The sequence below is a fragment of the Doryrhamphus excisus genome, unplaced genomic scaffold (genome assembly GCF_030265055.1).
Source record: "Doryrhamphus excisus isolate RoL2022-K1 unplaced genomic scaffold, RoL_Dexc_1.0 HiC_scaffold_25, whole genome shotgun sequence".
Classification (NCBI taxonomy): Eukaryota; Metazoa; Chordata; class Actinopteri; order Syngnathiformes; family Syngnathidae; genus Doryrhamphus; species Doryrhamphus excisus.
In genome coordinates this window covers 1916519-1930655 of record NW_026652243.1, presented here as the reverse complement: position 1 = coordinate 1930655, position 14137 = coordinate 1916519, and the positions used below count along the sequence as shown (strand labels likewise).

At 50.6% G+C, this 14137-nt stretch overlaps 22 non-coding genes and 14 pseudogenes across 22 annotated transcripts; all 36 read left to right on the top strand.

Annotated features, from left to right (window-relative positions):
- Window positions 1-131: 131 nt before the first annotated feature.
- Window positions 132-240, top strand: LOC131112360 (5S ribosomal RNA; annotated as a pseudogene).
- A 112-nt stretch (window positions 241-352) lies between these two features.
- On the top strand, window positions 353-471 carry LOC131115224 (5S ribosomal RNA). The gene has a single exon (XR_009122509.1). It is a non-coding gene; the product is annotated as a 5S ribosomal RNA (ribosomal RNA).
- A 111-nt stretch (window positions 472-582) lies between these two features.
- On the top strand, window positions 583-701 carry LOC131117609 (5S ribosomal RNA). Its single transcript, XR_009124821.1, has one exon. It is a non-coding gene; the product is annotated as a 5S ribosomal RNA (ribosomal RNA).
- A 112-nt stretch (window positions 702-813) lies between these two features.
- LOC131115223 (5S ribosomal RNA) lies at window positions 814-932 on the top strand. Its single transcript, XR_009122508.1, has one exon. It is a non-coding gene; the product is annotated as a 5S ribosomal RNA (ribosomal RNA).
- Window positions 933-1043: 111 nt separating this feature from the next.
- On the top strand, window positions 1044-1162 carry LOC131115222 (5S ribosomal RNA). Its single transcript, XR_009122507.1, has one exon. It is a non-coding gene; the product is annotated as a 5S ribosomal RNA (ribosomal RNA).
- Window positions 1163-1273: 111 nt separating this feature from the next.
- Window positions 1274-1392, top strand: LOC131115720 (5S ribosomal RNA). The gene has a single exon (XR_009122992.1). It is a non-coding gene; the product is annotated as a 5S ribosomal RNA (ribosomal RNA).
- A 5925-nt stretch (window positions 1393-7317) lies between these two features.
- Window positions 7318-7426, top strand: LOC131112082 (5S ribosomal RNA; annotated as a pseudogene).
- Window positions 7427-7538: 112 nt separating this feature from the next.
- Window positions 7539-7656, top strand: LOC131118678 (5S ribosomal RNA). Its single transcript, XR_009125836.1, has one exon. It is a non-coding gene; the product is annotated as a 5S ribosomal RNA (ribosomal RNA).
- Window positions 7657-7768: 112 nt separating this feature from the next.
- On the top strand, window positions 7769-7887 carry LOC131115221 (5S ribosomal RNA). Its single transcript, XR_009122506.1, has one exon. It is a non-coding gene; the product is annotated as a 5S ribosomal RNA (ribosomal RNA).
- Window positions 7888-7999: 112 nt separating this feature from the next.
- LOC131115220 (5S ribosomal RNA) lies at window positions 8000-8118 on the top strand. The gene has a single exon (XR_009122505.1). It is a non-coding gene; the product is annotated as a 5S ribosomal RNA (ribosomal RNA).
- Window positions 8119-8230: 112 nt separating this feature from the next.
- On the top strand, window positions 8231-8349 carry LOC131115932 (5S ribosomal RNA). The gene has a single exon (XR_009123198.1). It is a non-coding gene; the product is annotated as a 5S ribosomal RNA (ribosomal RNA).
- A 112-nt stretch (window positions 8350-8461) lies between these two features.
- LOC131112897 (5S ribosomal RNA) lies at window positions 8462-8570 on the top strand (annotated as a pseudogene).
- Window positions 8571-8681: 111 nt separating this feature from the next.
- On the top strand, window positions 8682-8800 carry LOC131114276 (5S ribosomal RNA). Its single transcript, XR_009121591.1, has one exon. It is a non-coding gene; the product is annotated as a 5S ribosomal RNA (ribosomal RNA).
- A 111-nt stretch (window positions 8801-8911) lies between these two features.
- LOC131115970 (5S ribosomal RNA) lies at window positions 8912-9030 on the top strand. Its single transcript, XR_009123237.1, has one exon. It is a non-coding gene; the product is annotated as a 5S ribosomal RNA (ribosomal RNA).
- Window positions 9031-9141: 111 nt separating this feature from the next.
- On the top strand, window positions 9142-9250 carry LOC131113947 (5S ribosomal RNA; annotated as a pseudogene).
- A 112-nt stretch (window positions 9251-9362) lies between these two features.
- Window positions 9363-9480, top strand: LOC131113484 (5S ribosomal RNA; annotated as a pseudogene).
- A 112-nt stretch (window positions 9481-9592) lies between these two features.
- On the top strand, window positions 9593-9701 carry LOC131112718 (5S ribosomal RNA; annotated as a pseudogene).
- Window positions 9702-9813: 112 nt separating this feature from the next.
- LOC131112110 (5S ribosomal RNA) lies at window positions 9814-9931 on the top strand (annotated as a pseudogene).
- A 112-nt stretch (window positions 9932-10043) lies between these two features.
- LOC131115219 (5S ribosomal RNA) lies at window positions 10044-10162 on the top strand. Its single transcript, XR_009122504.1, has one exon. It is a non-coding gene; the product is annotated as a 5S ribosomal RNA (ribosomal RNA).
- A 112-nt stretch (window positions 10163-10274) lies between these two features.
- LOC131112896 (5S ribosomal RNA) lies at window positions 10275-10383 on the top strand (annotated as a pseudogene).
- Window positions 10384-10494: 111 nt separating this feature from the next.
- Window positions 10495-10613, top strand: LOC131117092 (5S ribosomal RNA). The gene has a single exon (XR_009124320.1). It is a non-coding gene; the product is annotated as a 5S ribosomal RNA (ribosomal RNA).
- Window positions 10614-10725: 112 nt separating this feature from the next.
- Window positions 10726-10844, top strand: LOC131115218 (5S ribosomal RNA). Its single transcript, XR_009122503.1, has one exon. It is a non-coding gene; the product is annotated as a 5S ribosomal RNA (ribosomal RNA).
- A 111-nt stretch (window positions 10845-10955) lies between these two features.
- Window positions 10956-11074, top strand: LOC131115217 (5S ribosomal RNA). Its single transcript, XR_009122502.1, has one exon. It is a non-coding gene; the product is annotated as a 5S ribosomal RNA (ribosomal RNA).
- Window positions 11075-11186: 112 nt separating this feature from the next.
- LOC131115216 (5S ribosomal RNA) lies at window positions 11187-11305 on the top strand. The gene has a single exon (XR_009122501.1). It is a non-coding gene; the product is annotated as a 5S ribosomal RNA (ribosomal RNA).
- A 112-nt stretch (window positions 11306-11417) lies between these two features.
- On the top strand, window positions 11418-11536 carry LOC131115921 (5S ribosomal RNA). The gene has a single exon (XR_009123187.1). It is a non-coding gene; the product is annotated as a 5S ribosomal RNA (ribosomal RNA).
- Window positions 11537-11648: 112 nt separating this feature from the next.
- On the top strand, window positions 11649-11757 carry LOC131112895 (5S ribosomal RNA; annotated as a pseudogene).
- A 111-nt stretch (window positions 11758-11868) lies between these two features.
- Window positions 11869-11987, top strand: LOC131114274 (5S ribosomal RNA). Its single transcript, XR_009121589.1, has one exon. It is a non-coding gene; the product is annotated as a 5S ribosomal RNA (ribosomal RNA).
- A 111-nt stretch (window positions 11988-12098) lies between these two features.
- LOC131115969 (5S ribosomal RNA) lies at window positions 12099-12217 on the top strand. Its single transcript, XR_009123236.1, has one exon. It is a non-coding gene; the product is annotated as a 5S ribosomal RNA (ribosomal RNA).
- A 111-nt stretch (window positions 12218-12328) lies between these two features.
- On the top strand, window positions 12329-12437 carry LOC131113946 (5S ribosomal RNA; annotated as a pseudogene).
- Window positions 12438-12549: 112 nt separating this feature from the next.
- On the top strand, window positions 12550-12667 carry LOC131113483 (5S ribosomal RNA; annotated as a pseudogene).
- Window positions 12668-12779: 112 nt separating this feature from the next.
- On the top strand, window positions 12780-12888 carry LOC131112664 (5S ribosomal RNA; annotated as a pseudogene).
- A 112-nt stretch (window positions 12889-13000) lies between these two features.
- Window positions 13001-13118, top strand: LOC131112109 (5S ribosomal RNA; annotated as a pseudogene).
- Window positions 13119-13230: 112 nt separating this feature from the next.
- Window positions 13231-13349, top strand: LOC131115215 (5S ribosomal RNA). Its single transcript, XR_009122500.1, has one exon. It is a non-coding gene; the product is annotated as a 5S ribosomal RNA (ribosomal RNA).
- Window positions 13350-13461: 112 nt separating this feature from the next.
- On the top strand, window positions 13462-13570 carry LOC131112893 (5S ribosomal RNA; annotated as a pseudogene).
- Window positions 13571-13681: 111 nt separating this feature from the next.
- LOC131117091 (5S ribosomal RNA) lies at window positions 13682-13800 on the top strand. The gene has a single exon (XR_009124319.1). It is a non-coding gene; the product is annotated as a 5S ribosomal RNA (ribosomal RNA).
- A 112-nt stretch (window positions 13801-13912) lies between these two features.
- LOC131115213 (5S ribosomal RNA) lies at window positions 13913-14031 on the top strand. The gene has a single exon (XR_009122498.1). It is a non-coding gene; the product is annotated as a 5S ribosomal RNA (ribosomal RNA).
- Window positions 14032-14137: the final 106 nt, after the last annotated feature.

Sequence of the window (14137 nt, the reverse complement as noted above, 5' to 3'; positions counted from 1 at the left end):
TTACCAGGTGCTGTAAGCTTTTTATGGTTTCTGCTCTTGCCTGACAGCAGAGGGCGCTGTTTGACACTTTTTGCTGGAGTCTAGTTTGGCCTGCGTCTTCTTCAAATAGGATCTTTTCAGTTGTCCTGGCAGCTTACGGCCATACTACCCTGAAAACGCCCGATCTCGGAAGCTAAGCAGGGGCGGGCCTGGTTAGTACTTGGATGGGAGACCGCCTGTGAATACCAGGTGCTGTAAGCTTTTTATGGTTTCTGCTCTTGCCTGACAGCAGAGGGCGCTGTTTGACACTTTTTGCTGTAGTCTAGTTTGGCCTGCGTCACCTTCAAATAGGATCTTTTCAGTTGACCTGGCAGCTTACGGCCATACTACCCTGAAAACGCCCGATCTCGTCCGATCTCGGAAGCTAAGCAGGGGCGGGCCTGGTTAGTACTTGGATGGGAGACCGCCTGGGAATACCAGGTGCTGTAAGCTTTTTATGGTTTCTGCTCTAGCCTGACAGCAGAGGGCGCTGTTTGACACTTTTTGCTGGATCTAGTTTGGCCTGCGTCGCCTTCAAATAAGATCTTTTCAGTTGTCCTGGCAGCTTACGGCCATACTACCCTGAAAACGCCCGATCTCGTCCAATCTCGGAAGCTAAGCAGGGGCGGGCCTGGTTAGTACTTGGATGGGAGACCGCCTGTGAATACCAGGTGCTGTAAGCTTTTTATGGTTTCTGCTCTTGCCTGACAGCAGAGGGCGCTGTTTGACACTTTTTGCCGGAGTCTAGTTTGGCCTGCGTCACCTTCAAATAGGATCTTTTCAGTTGACCTGGCAGCTTACGGCCATACTACCCTGAAAACGCCCGATCTCGTCCGATCTCGGAAGCTAAGCAGGGGCGGGCCTGGTTAGTACTTGGATGGGAGACCGCCTGGGAATACCAGGTGCTGTAAGCTTTTAATGGTTTCTGCTCTAGCCTGACAGCAGAGGGCGCTGTTTGACACTTTTTGCTTGATCTAGTTTGGCCTGCGTTGCCTTCAAATAAGATCTTTTCAGTTGTCCTGGCAGCTTACGGCCATACTACCCTGAAAACGCCCGATCTCGTCCGATCTCGGAAGCTAAGCAGGGGCGGGCCTGGTTAGTACTTGGATGGGAGACCGCCTGGGAATACCAGGTGCTGTAAGCTTTTTATGGTTTCTGCTCTAGCCTGACAGCAGAGGGCGCTGTTTGACACTTTTTGCTGGATCTAGTTTGGCCTGCGTCGCCTTCAAATAAGATCTTTTCAGTTGACCTGGCAGCTTACGGCCATACTACCCTGAAAACGCCCGATCTCGTCCGATCTCGGAAGCTAAGCAGGGGCGGGCCTGGTTAGTACTTGGATGGGAGACCGCCTGTGAATACCAGGTGCTGTAAGCTTTTTATGGTTTCTGCTCTTGCCTGACAGCAGAGGGCGCTGTTTGACACTTTTTGCTGTCGTCTAGTTTGGCCTGTGTCACCTTCAAATAGGATCTTTTCAGTTGACCTGGCAGCTTAGGCCATACTACCCTTAAAACGCCCGATCACTGATTGGTGATTGAGTGCAGGTGAGAGTGTGAGCAAACAAGAGGCAACCCTGAGTGTGTACTCCCTGTCTTCCGATTTCTTTTGAAGAATTTTTTCCAAATTTCCGCCTAAAACGTAATACTTGTACGAAGCAACCCCACGCCCCCACCACCACCAACCGCGGCTGGGGGGGGTGGGTGTCAAATGATGCCGGGGCCTATAAGAGGGAAAATGGAGCGAGCAGAGAAGAAAAGCGTGGACGAGACAACAAATGCAGACAACAAGTATGAAAGACAATTAACAGTGGCAGTGGAAGTAGTAGGACAGGAAAAAGTAACGATGATGGAGATATGTAAGAAAATTAGAGAAGAATGTGGACGAGTGGTGGGATGCCGCCAAAAATCCCTGACAAAATTCGAAGTTACTACAGAAGACAAAAAAGGAAAGGACCGTCTGCTGGACGGCATCACATTGAAGACCAATAAGATTATAGCGTCAGAAATTCGTAATGACGAGCTCGTCGTCTCGTTCCTTGGCCTTCCAGTGTACATTGAAGATGAGGTGATCCTGAAGAAGCTGGAGGAATGGGGAGTTCAGGCAGTGTCCACCATCAGAAGGCGCATGTGGCCAGGCACCGACATTGCAGACGGAACACGCTACCTAAAGGTGCGCTTCAACGAAAAAGTCCGCTCCCTACCATTTGCAACTAAGTTTGAGACCCTCGAGGGGGAAAAACACTTTCGGGTGCTACACGACCGCCAGAGGAAGGTATGCAGATTGTGCATCCAGCCCGGCCACATTATCCGAGATTGCCCGGAGTTTAAGTGCTTTAAATGTGGCGAGCAAGGCCACTACGCCAGAGAGTGTGAGGAGAATGAAAGGGGCGATCGCGGCCCATTGCCGATGCAGGCTGAGGCGGTGCTGGGGGGCGGCTTGACAGCAGAGGCGGAGATGCTGGTTGAGGGAGCGCTGGAGAGCGACATGGAAACGCCGGCAGCTACAGTGCTAAGTGAAGGAGAAGAAAAGAGAATGGAGAGGATGCCAACGCCAATGGAGGTGGCAGCGGCGGCGACGATGACAGCAGCAACGGCAGCTGCGGTGACAGCGACGGCGGCTGCGGTGACAGAGACGGTGGCGGAGGAGGCGGCTGAGGCGGCAGCGACAACGGCAGCGACAACGGCGGCGGCTGAGGCGGCTGAGGCGGCAGCGACGACGGCGGCGGCTGAGGCGGCGGCGGCTGAGGCGGCAGCGACGACGACGACTGAGGCAGCAGCGATGACGACGACGGCGGCCGAGGCGGCAGCGACGACGACGACAACACCAGCGACGAAGACGAGGAGAACGGCGGGAGCGGTGACAAAAGCGGAAACAGGGAACGACGGAGCAAAAGCAGGCCCCAGCACGGCGAGGGACGACGACGGGGGCGACGAAGCCACAGGCAGGTGGGAGGAAATGGGCGACCTTTCGAGCCCGGATGAAATGGAGATCCAACAGCTTAAAAGTTACAAGAGGAAAAAAGAGAGAAAACTGTATAGAATGTAAGGTAGATAATTCCCACCCACAAAAGATAATGAACGCCGTGACAATTTCAAATTTAAACATAAACGGCGTCAGAAATATGAACAAACTTGAAAGAGCACTACACAGACTAGACGCGGACATAGTATGCTTGCAAGAGACAAGATGGACAAACGAACTCCTCCCGGAAATACGAAAGAGATGGACAGGGCCGATATTCGTTAACAACAAGACACAAAAGTCATGCGGCGTAGCCATACTCCTAAAAGAGAACTGCGTTGAAAATGCGGTCCAAATACAAACAAACAGCGAAGGAAGAGCGCTAATTGTAGACTTCATGCGGGCCAAAATAAAATACAGGTTGATAAACATCTACGCATCGAATAATGAAATCGAAAGGAAGGCTTTCTTCGAATGGCTGGGCCCCTTATGCATACCAAACACGCTGCTGGTAGGGGACTTTAACGTACGCTGCACCAGGATGGACGCTTGCAGCGCCTCCACCTTCAAACCCGATGTCTCCCGAGCAGCCCTACTCAGCCTGCTAAAAGACAAAAACCTTGTTGACGTGTGGAGGAACGACAACCCCAACCAAAGAGGGTATACAAGAAAACAGGTGGTGCGGAAAAAACTGAAACAGAGTAGAATAGACCTGTGTATTGCAAAGGAAGAAATTATAGGACATGTACGCGAACTGAAGTGGGAGTTTACAGAATTAAGCGACCACGCTATCATGACATTAACCTTAGGGCCCAAAGGGGAGGGGAAGGGCGGGGGAACCTGGTGCCTCAACTCCTCGCTAGTACAAGACCCGGCATACAAAAATAAGATAACCACCCTGCTCCAAAGTGAACTTGTGCAGGAGTTGATGGAGGACGATGCCATCCAAGGATGGGAGACGATAAAGACTTTCATCAAAAAGCAGAGCATAAAATTTGCCAAACGGAAAAAGCAAATAGACAACGAAAAGAGAGTAATGCTGGAAAGCAAAATAGCAATAGAGGAAAAAAAGATAGAAGAAATACCAAAATATAACATCGAAAAATACATCCAATTAAAAAAGGAATTGGCCGTATACGAAAAAGAAAGGTGCGAAGGCGCAATCATCAGAAGTAAAGCGCTTTGGGCAGCAAAGGGCGAAAAGTACACCAGTTTCTTCTTAAACCTTGAGAAAGAAAAACAGAGGAAAATGTACATAAAACAACTAGAAGACAAAAAGGGCCAAACAACCTCAGATTTTGTTGAAATCCTCGAAATCACGAGAGACTACTATGCAGACCTCTTCACAGGAGGCCAAATCAACGAACAAAGCGCAGATGAGATCATAGAAAGAGTCACCGCAAAGGTGACCGAGGCCGGAAGACGCGCCTGTGAAAGAGACATACGCATAGCGGATATAGAAAAAGCAATTAAAGAACTGCAGCCCCGCAAAAGTCCCGGAAGCGACGGCCTTACGGCCGAATTGTACAAAGCATTCACCGTTACGCTGGCACCCATGCTGCACAAAGTATACCAACGCATGGAGGAGAGGGGAGAGATGCCGACCTCTATGGCCACGGGCATCATCACCCTCATCCACAAAAAAGGCGACAGGGAAAAACTAGAGAACTACAGGCCAATAAGCCTGCTAAATGTGGATTATAAAATACTCGCCAAAGTGTTAGCAAACAGGCTAAAAGGAGTCTTAAAAGAAATTATCTCACCCACCCAGGCGTACAGTGTGCCGGGAAGAGATATCACAGACACAGTGAGAACCGTGCAAAACGTGGTGGAACACATGAAGGAAGAAAGCGGGATAGTGATCAGCCTAGACTTGAATAAAGCCTTCGACAGGGTGGAGCACCCTTTCATATGGAAGACGATGCAAAAAGTAGGGGTGGGCAAAAGGATGCTACGATGGCTGCAGCTGCTGTACGGGCAGGCGAGAAGTTGCGTGAAAATAAATGGCACAATGACAGACACCTTCCCCCTGACGAGATCGGTGAGACAAGGCTGCCCGCTATCCGCCCCGCTATTCACCATTGCGGTAGAACCCCTCGCCGCTCTCATAAAAACCACCAGAGAAATAAAGGGAGTGGCGATACCGGGAGGAGGGCGGAGCGTCATCCACCAATACGCGGATGACACAACCCTGACTCTGAAAGACGCCGAGGATGTGCGCAATGCAATGGGATGCGTGGAAAAATACGGGAGGGCAGCGGGCGCAAAAATTAATATGGACAAGTCCGAGATTTTATACATCGCCAACCTTGAGGGACAGAAATGCGATCTGCCGTTTAAGGAGGCACAAGACTGCATAAAGATCATCGGCATATATATAGGCGCAAACGACAAACAAGTGACCAACTTGACATGGACGGGAACCTTAAACAAGATCAAACAGACCGTAAACAGATGGAGAGCACGAAAGCTGACCCTAAAAGGGAGGGTGGTCATCATAAACTCTCTGTTAATGTCCAAACTGGTATATGCCCTGGGAGTGGTGAGCCTGCCCCAGTGGGCAGCGGCCGAAGCAGAGAGAACCATATGCGACTTCCTGTGGGAGGGGAAAGGCGTGCGCATTGCACAAAAAACCCTGATAGGACAGTATAAAGAGGGCGGGCTAAAACTGGTGGACTTACAGACCAAAAAAGCGGCAATCAGAACCAGGATGGTGATAAAATATTTGCAGGGAGAAACAGACTGTGGGTGGAAGCCCTTCTTCCGAGAGACCCTCTTCAAATATGGACGGTGTGGGCAATACAGCCTACTGATGGACCTGAGAGGGAGGCTGCACGAGGGCACCCCCACCTTCTTTAAAGAAGTCATGGAGGCCTGGGGTAGGCTTGTGCATGACTTTGTGTACACAAACCACACAAAAAACAAAGTGATGAGCCAGCCGGTCTTTCAAAACCCCCAGATCGTAAAGGAAGGAAAAGTACTGTATAACAAAGTCTTCTTTTCAGCAGGACTAAGACAAATTAAAGACTTTGTATATGAGGTCATACCGGGCTTCCTGAGGGAGCAAGCCATTATAGACAGTGTACACGAATATGACGATGAAATACCGGAAAGAACAATAAAGAACGAATACAATAAAATAAAGATGGCCATCCCAAAAGCTTGGCAAAGGCACATAAATAGCCAAGAAACAGGTAAAGAAACAGATGAGCTACCTGGAATTATGCTAAAAACCAAAGAAAAAGAGATCAACATAGAAACATGCACAGTGAAAACACTCTATTGGGCCCTTGTGAGCAAGGCCTTTAAAAGGCCAACCGCTGAGCTCCTCTGGCCGAAAGTGTTCAGCCACATAAAAGGACAGGACATATGGATGATGGGAAACTGTAAATACAACAATCAGGAATGCGCCGACCTGGACTTCAAAATAAAACATAATAGGATATACACAAACGAAGTAATACACCAAATCAATAAAAACGTAGGAAGGGAGTGTAATGTGTGCGGCAGCGAGGTGGAAAGCCTGCTGCACTTATTTGTGAACTGTAAAGAACTGAATGTATTTGTGGACAGACTAAAAGGTACAATGGAGAGGAATTGGAAAAGCGACTTCACCCGAACCGTGAGATGGAAGGAAGCTCGGCCACAGAGGAGGCCAGCAAGGGGTGAACATCAACCTATGGAACTTCATGTTGAGCCACGCCAGGTACGCTATCTGGATGAGGCGGAACCTTGCAAAGTTCGAAAAAAAAAAAATATCCGTATGGACATATTTTGAAGCTATTGTAAGGAGGGATGTGTCATTATGCCGGACCGCTGACCAAGAAAAGTTTGAGAGCTCCTTCATAGAAGGGAGCGGTCTGATCTTGATAGCAGACAATAACAAAATTGTGTTCAACCTATAGGAGAGGGAAAACAAACAAAAAAAAAACTCTCAACCTACAGGAGGGGAAGGAAAAAAAAAAAAAAAAAAAAAAAAAATCTTGGACAAACAGGCTGTGCCTGGACTGAGAGTTGTCAATGTGGACGTGTAATAACATGAAATAATGGTATAATTGTGTATATAGTATGTTGATGTATGCATATCTGTGACGTACTGTGGTATGTTCAATAATAAAAAAAAAAAAAAAAAAAACGCCCGATCTCGTACGATCTCGGAAGCTAAGCAGGGCCGGGCCTGGTTAGTACTTGGATGGGAGACCGCCTGTGAATACCAGGTGCTGTAAGCTTTTTATGGTTTCTGCTCTTGCCTGACAGCAGAGGGCGCTGTTTGGCACTTTTTGCTGTAGTCTAGTTTGGCCTGCGTCACCTTCAAATAGGATCTTTTCAGTTGACCTGGCAGCTTACGGCCATACTACCCTGAAAACGCCCGATCTCGGAAGCTAAGCAGGGGCGGGCCTGGTTAGTACTTGGATGGGAGACCGCCTGTGAATACCAGGTGCCGTAAGCTTTTTATGGTTTCTGCTCTTGCCTGACAGCAGAGGGCGCTGTTTGACACTTTTTGCTGTACTCTAGTTTGGCCTGCGTCACCTTCAAATAGGATCTTTTCAGTTGACCTCGCAGCTTAGGCCATACTACCCTGAAAACGCCCGATCTCGTCCGATCTCGGAAGCTAAGCAGGGGCGGGCCTGGTTAGTACTTGGATGGGAGACCGCCTGGGAATACCAGGTGCTGTAAGCTTTTTATGGTTTCTGCTCTTGCCTGACAGAAGAGGGCGCTGTTTGACACTTTTTGCTGGAGTCTAGTTTGGCCTGCGTCGCCTTCAAATAGGATCTTTTCAGTTGTCCTGCCAGCTTACGGCCATACTACCCTGAAAACGCCCGATCTCGTCCGATCTCGGAAGCTAAGCAGGGGCGGGCCTGGTTAGTACTTGGATGGGAGACCGCCTGGGAATACCAGGTGCTGTAAGCTTTTTATGGTTTCTGCTCTTGCCTGACAGCAGAGGGCGCTGTTTGACACTTTTTGCTGGAGTCTAGTTTGGCCTGCGTCGCCTTCAAAGAGGATCTTTTCAGTTGTCCTGGCAGCTTACGGCCATACTACCCTGAAAACGCCCGATCTCGTCCGATCTCGGAAGCTAAGCAGGGGCGGGCCTGGTTAGTACTTGGATGGGAGACCGCCTGGGAATACCAGGTGCTGTAAGCTTTTTATGGTTTCTGCTCTTGCCTGACAGCAGAGGGCGCTGTTTGACACTTTTTGCTGGAGTCTAGTTTGGCCTGCGTCGCCTTCAAATAGGATCTTTTCAGTTGATGTGGCAGCTTACGGCCATACTACCCTGAAAACGCCCGATCTCGTCCGATCTCGGAAGCTAAGCAGGGGTGGGCCTGGTTAGTACTTGGATGGGAGACCGCCTGGGAATACCAGGTGCTGTAAGCTTTTTATGGTTTCTGCTCTTGCCTGACAGCAGAGGGCGCTGTTTGACACTTTTTGCTGGAGTCTAGTTTGGCCTGCGTCGCCTTCAAATAGGATATTTACAGTTGCCCTGGCAGCTTACGGCCACACTACCCTGAAAACGCCTGATCTCGGAAGCTAAGCAGGGGAGGGCCTGGTTAGTACTTGGATGGGAGACCGCCTGGGAATACCAGGTGCTGTAAGCTTTTTATGGTTTCTGCTCTTGCCTGACAGCAGAGGGCGCTGTTTGACACTTTTTGCTGGATCTAGTTTGGCCTGCATCGCCTTCAAATAAGATCTTTTCAGTTGTCCTGGCAGCTTACGGCCATACCACCCTGAAAACGCCTGATCTCGTCCGATCTCGGAAGCTAAGCAGGGGCGGGCCTGGTTAGTACTTGGATGGGAGACCGCCTGGGAATACCAGGTGCTGTAAGCTTTTTATGGTTTCTGCTCTTGCCTGACAGCAGAGGGCGCTGTTTGACACTTTTTGCTGGATCTAGTTTGGCCTGCATCGCCTTCAAATAAGATCTTTTCAGTTGTCCTGGCAGCTTACGGCCATACTACCCTGAAAACGCCCGATCTCGTCCGATCTCGGAAGCTAAGCAGGGGCGGGCCTGGTTGGTACTTGGATGGGAGACCGCCTGGGAATACCAGGTGCTGTAAGCTTTTTATGGTTTCTGCTGTAGCCTGACAGCAGAGGGCGCTGTTTGACACTTTTTGCTTGATCTAGTTTGGCCTCCGTCGCCTTCAAATAAGATCTTTTCAGTTGTCCTGGCAGCTTACGGCCATACTACCCTGAAAACGCCCAATCTCGGAAGCTAAGCAGGGGCGGGCCTGGTTTGTACTTGGATGGGAGACCGCCTGTGAATACCAGGTGCTGTAAGCTTTTTATGGTTTCTGCTCTTGCCTGACAGCAGAGGGCGCTGTTTGACACTTTTTGCTGTAGTCTAGTTTGGCCTGTGTCACCTTCAAATAGGATCTTTTCAGTTGACCTGGCAGCTTAGGCCATACTACCCTGAAAACGCCCGATCTCGTACGATCTCGGAAGCTAAGCAGGGGCGGTCCTGGTTAGTACTTGGATGGGAGACCGCCTGGGATTACCAGGTGCTGTAAGCTTTTTATGGTTTCTGCTCTTGCCTGACAGCAGAGGGCGCTGTTTGACACTTTTTGCTGGAGTCTAGTTTGGCCTGTGTCTTCTTCAAATAGGATCCTTTCAGTTGTCCTGGCAGCTTGCGGCCATACTACCCTGAAAACGCCCGATCTCGGAAGCTAAGCAGGGGCGGGCCTGGTTAGTACTTGGATGGGAGACCGCCTGTGAATACCAGGTGCTGTAAGCTTTTTATGGTTTCTGCTCTTGCCTGACAGCAGAGGGCGCTGTTTGACACTTTTTGCTGTACTCTAGTTTGGCCTGCGTCACCTTCAAATAGGATCTTTTCAGTTGACCTCGCAGCTTAGGCCATACTACCCTGAAAACGCCCGATCTCGTACGATCTCAGAAGCTAAGCAGGGCCGGGCCTGGTTAGTACTTGGATGGGAGACCGCCTGTGAATACCAGGTGCTGTAAGCTTTTTATGGTTTCTGCTCTTGCCTGACAGCAGAGGGCGCTGTTTGACACTTTTTGCTGGAGTCTAGTTTGGCCTGCGTCGCCTTCAAATAGGATCTTTTCAGTTGATGTGGCAGCTTACGGCCATACTACCCTGAAAACGCCCGATCTCGTCCGATCTCGGAAGCTAAGCAGGGGCGGGCCTGGTTAGTACTTGGATGGGAGACCGCCTGGGAATACCAGGTGCTGTAAGCTTTTTATGGTTTCTGCTCTTGCCTGACAGCAGAGGGCGCTGTTTGACACTTTTTGCTGGAGTCTAGTTTGGCCTGCGTCGCCTTCAAATAGGATCTTTACAGTTGCCCTGGCAGCTTACGGCCACACTACCCTGAAAACGCCTGATCTCGGAAGCTAAGCAGGGGAGGGCCTGGTTAGTACTTGGATGGGAGACCGCCTGGGAATACCAGGTGCTGTAAGCTTTTTATGGTTTCTGCTCTAGCCTGACAGCAGAGGGCGCTGTTTGACACTTTTTGCTGGAGCTAGTTTGGCCTGCATCGCCTTCAAATAAGATCTTTTCAGTTGTCCTGGCAGCTTACGGCCATACCACCCTGAAAACGCCTGCTCTCGTCCGATCTCGGAAGCTAAGCAGGGGCGGGCCTGGTTAGTACTTGGATGGGAGACCGCCTGGGAATACCAGGTGCTGTAAGCTTTTCATGGTTTCTGCTCTTGCCTGACAGCAGAGGGCGCTGTTTGACATGTTTTGCTGGAGTCTAGTTTGGCCTGCGTCACCTTCAAATAGGATCTTTTCAGTTGACCTGGCAGCTTACGGCCATACTACCCTGAAAACGCCCGATCTCGTCCGATCTCGGAAGCTAAGCAGGGGCGGGCCTGGTTAGTACTTGGATGGGAGACCGCCTGGGAATACCAGGTGCTGTAAGCTTTTTATTGTTTCTGCTGTAGCCTGACAGCAGAGGGCGCTGTTTGACACTTTTTGCTTGATCTAGTTTGGCCTGCGTCGCCTTCAAATAGGATCTTTTCAGTTGTCCTGGCAGCTTACGGCCATACTACCCTGAAAACGCCCGATCTCGTCCGATCTCGGAAGCTAAGCAGGGGCGGGCCTGGTTAGTACTTGGATGGGAGACCGCCTGGGAATACCAGGTGCTGTAAGCTTTTTATGGTTTCTGCTCTTGCCTGACAGCAGAGGGCGCTGTTTGACACTTTTTGCTGGAGTCTAGTTTGGCCTGCGTCGCCTTCAAAGAGGATCTTTTCAGTTGTCCTGGCAGCTTACGGCCATACTACCCTGAAAACGCCCGATCTCGTCCGATCTCGGAAGCTAAGCAGGGGCGGGCCTGGTTAGTACTTGGATGGGAGACCGCCTGGGAATACCAGGTGCTGTAAGCTTTTTATGGTTTCTGCTCTTGCCTGACAGCAGAGGGCGCTGTTTGACACTTTTTGCTGGAGTCTAGTTTGGCCTGCGTCGCCTTCAAATAGGATCTTTTCAGTTGATGTGGCAGCTTACGGCCATACTACCCTGAAAACGCCCGATCTCGTCCGATCTCGGAAGCTAAGCAGGGGTGGGCCTGGTTAGTACTTGGATGGGAGACCGCCTGGGAATACCAGGTGCTGTAAGCTTTTTATGGTTTCTGCTCTTGCCTGACAGCAGAGGGCGCTGTTTGACACTTTTTGCTGGAGTCTAGTTTGGCCTGCGTCGCCTTCAAATAGGATCTTTACAGTTGCCCTGGCAGCTTACGGCCACACTACCCTGAAAACGCCTGATCTCGGAAGCTAAGCAGGGGAGGGCCTGGTTAGTACTTGGATGGGAGACCGCCTGGGAATACCAGGTGCTGTAAGCTTTTTATGGTTTCTGCTCTTGCCTGACAGCAGAGGGCGCTGTTTGACACTTTTTGCTGGATCTAGTTTGGCCTGCATCGCCTTCAAATAAGATCTTTTCAGTTGTCCTGGCAGCTTACGGCCATACCACCCTGAAAACGCCTGATCTCGTCCGATCTCGGAAGCTAAGCAGGGGCGGGCCTGGTTAGTACTTGGATGGGAGACCGCCTGGGAATACCAGGTGCTGTAAGCTTTTTATGGTTTCTGCTCTTGCCTGACAGCAGAGGGCGCTGTTTGACACTTTTTGCTGGATCTAGTTTGGCCTGCATCGCCTTCAAATAAGATCTTTTCAGTTGTCCTGGCAGCTTACGGCCATACTACCCTGAAAACGCCCGATCTCGTCCGATCTCGGAAGCTAAGCAGGGGCGGGCCTGGTTGGTACTTGGATGGGAGACCGCCTGGGAATACCAGGTGCTGTAAGCTTTTTATGGTTTCTGCTGTAGCCTGACAGCAGAGGGCGCTGTTTGACACTTTTTGCTTGATCTAGTTTGGCCTCCGTCGCCTTCAAATAAGATCTTTTCAGTTGTCCTGGCAGCTTACGGCCATACTACCCTGAAAACGCCCAATCTCGGAAGCTAAGCAGGGGCGGGCCTGGTTTGTACTTGGATGGGAGACCGCCTGTGAATACCAGGTGCTGTAAGCTTTTTATGGTTTCTGCTCTTGCCTGACAGCAGAGGGCGCTGTTTGACACTTTTTGCTGTAGTCTAGTTTGGCCTGTGTCACCTTCAAATAGGATCTTTTCAGTTGACCTGGCAGCTTAGGCCATACTACCCTGAAAACGCCCGATCTCGTACGATCTCGGAAGCTAAGCAGGGGCGGTCCTGGTTAGTACTTGGATGGGAGACCGCCTGGGATTACCAGGTGCTGTAAGCTTTTTATGGTTTCTGCTCTTGCCTGACAGCAGAGGGCGCTGTTTGACACTTTTTGCTGGAGTCTAGTTTGGCCTGTGTCTTCTTCAAATAGGATCCTTTCAGTTGTCCTGGCAGCTTGCGGCCATACTACCCTGAAAACGCCCGATCTCGGAAGCTAAGCAGGGGCGGGCCTGGTTAGTACTTGGATGGGAGACCGCCTGTGAATACCAGGTGCCGTAAGCTTTTTATGGTTTCTGCTCTTGCCTGACAGCAGAGGGCGCTGTTTGACACTTTTTGCTGTACTCTAGTTTGGCCTGCGTCACCTTCAAATAGGATCTTTTCAGTTGACCTCGCAGCTTAGGCCATACTACCCTGAAAACGCCCGATCTCGTACGATCTCAGAAGCTAAGCAGGGCCGGGCCTGGTTAGTACTTGGATGGGAGACCGCCTGTGAATACCAGGTGCTGTAAGCTTTTTATGGTTTCTGCTCTTGCCTGACAGCAGAGGGCGCTGTTTGACACTTTTTGCTGGAGTCTAGTTTGGCCTGCGTCGCCTTCAAATAGGATCTTTTCAGTTGATGTGGCAGCTTACGGCCATACTACCCTGAAAACGCCCGATCTCGTCCGATCTCGGAAGCTAAGCAGGGGCGGGCCTGGTTAGTACTTGGATGGGAGACCGCCTGGGAATACCAGGTGCTGTAAGCTTTTTATGGTTTCTGCTCTTGCCTGACAGCAGAGGGCGCTGTTTGACACTTTTTGCTGGAGTCTAGTTTGGCCTGCGTCGCCTTCAAATAGGATCTTTACAGTTGCCCTGGCAGCTTACGGCCACACTACCCTGAAAACGCCTGATCTCGGAAGCTAAGCAGGGGAGGGCCTGGTTAGTACTTGGATGGGAGACCGCCTGGGAATACCAGGTGCTGTAAGCTTTTTATGGTTTCTGCTCTAGCCTGACAGCAGAGGGCGCTGTTTGACACTTTTTGCTGGAGCTAGTTTGGCCTGCATCGCCTTCAAATAAGATCTTTTCAGTTGTCCTGGCAGCTTACGGCCATACCACCCTGAAAACGCCTGCTCTCGTCCGATCTCGGAAGCTAAGCAGGGGCGGGCCTGGTTAGTACTTGGATGGGAGACCGCCTGGGAATACCAGGTGCTGTAAGCTTTTCATGGTTTCTGCTCTTGCCTGACAGCAGAGGGCGCTGTTTGACATGTTTTGCTGGAGTCTAGTTTGGCCTGCGTCACCTTCAAATAGGATCTTTTCAGTTGACCTGGCAGCTTACGGCCATACTACCCTGAAAACGCCCGATCTCGTCCGATCTCGGAAGCTAAGCAGGGGCGGGCCTGGTTAGTACTTGGATGGGAGACCGCCTGGGAATACCAGGTGCTGTAAGCTTTTTATGGTTTCTGCTGTAGCCTGACAGCAGAGGGCGCTGTTTGACACTTTTTGCTTGATCTAGTTTGGCCTGCGTCGCCTTCAAATAAGATCTTTTCAGTTGTCC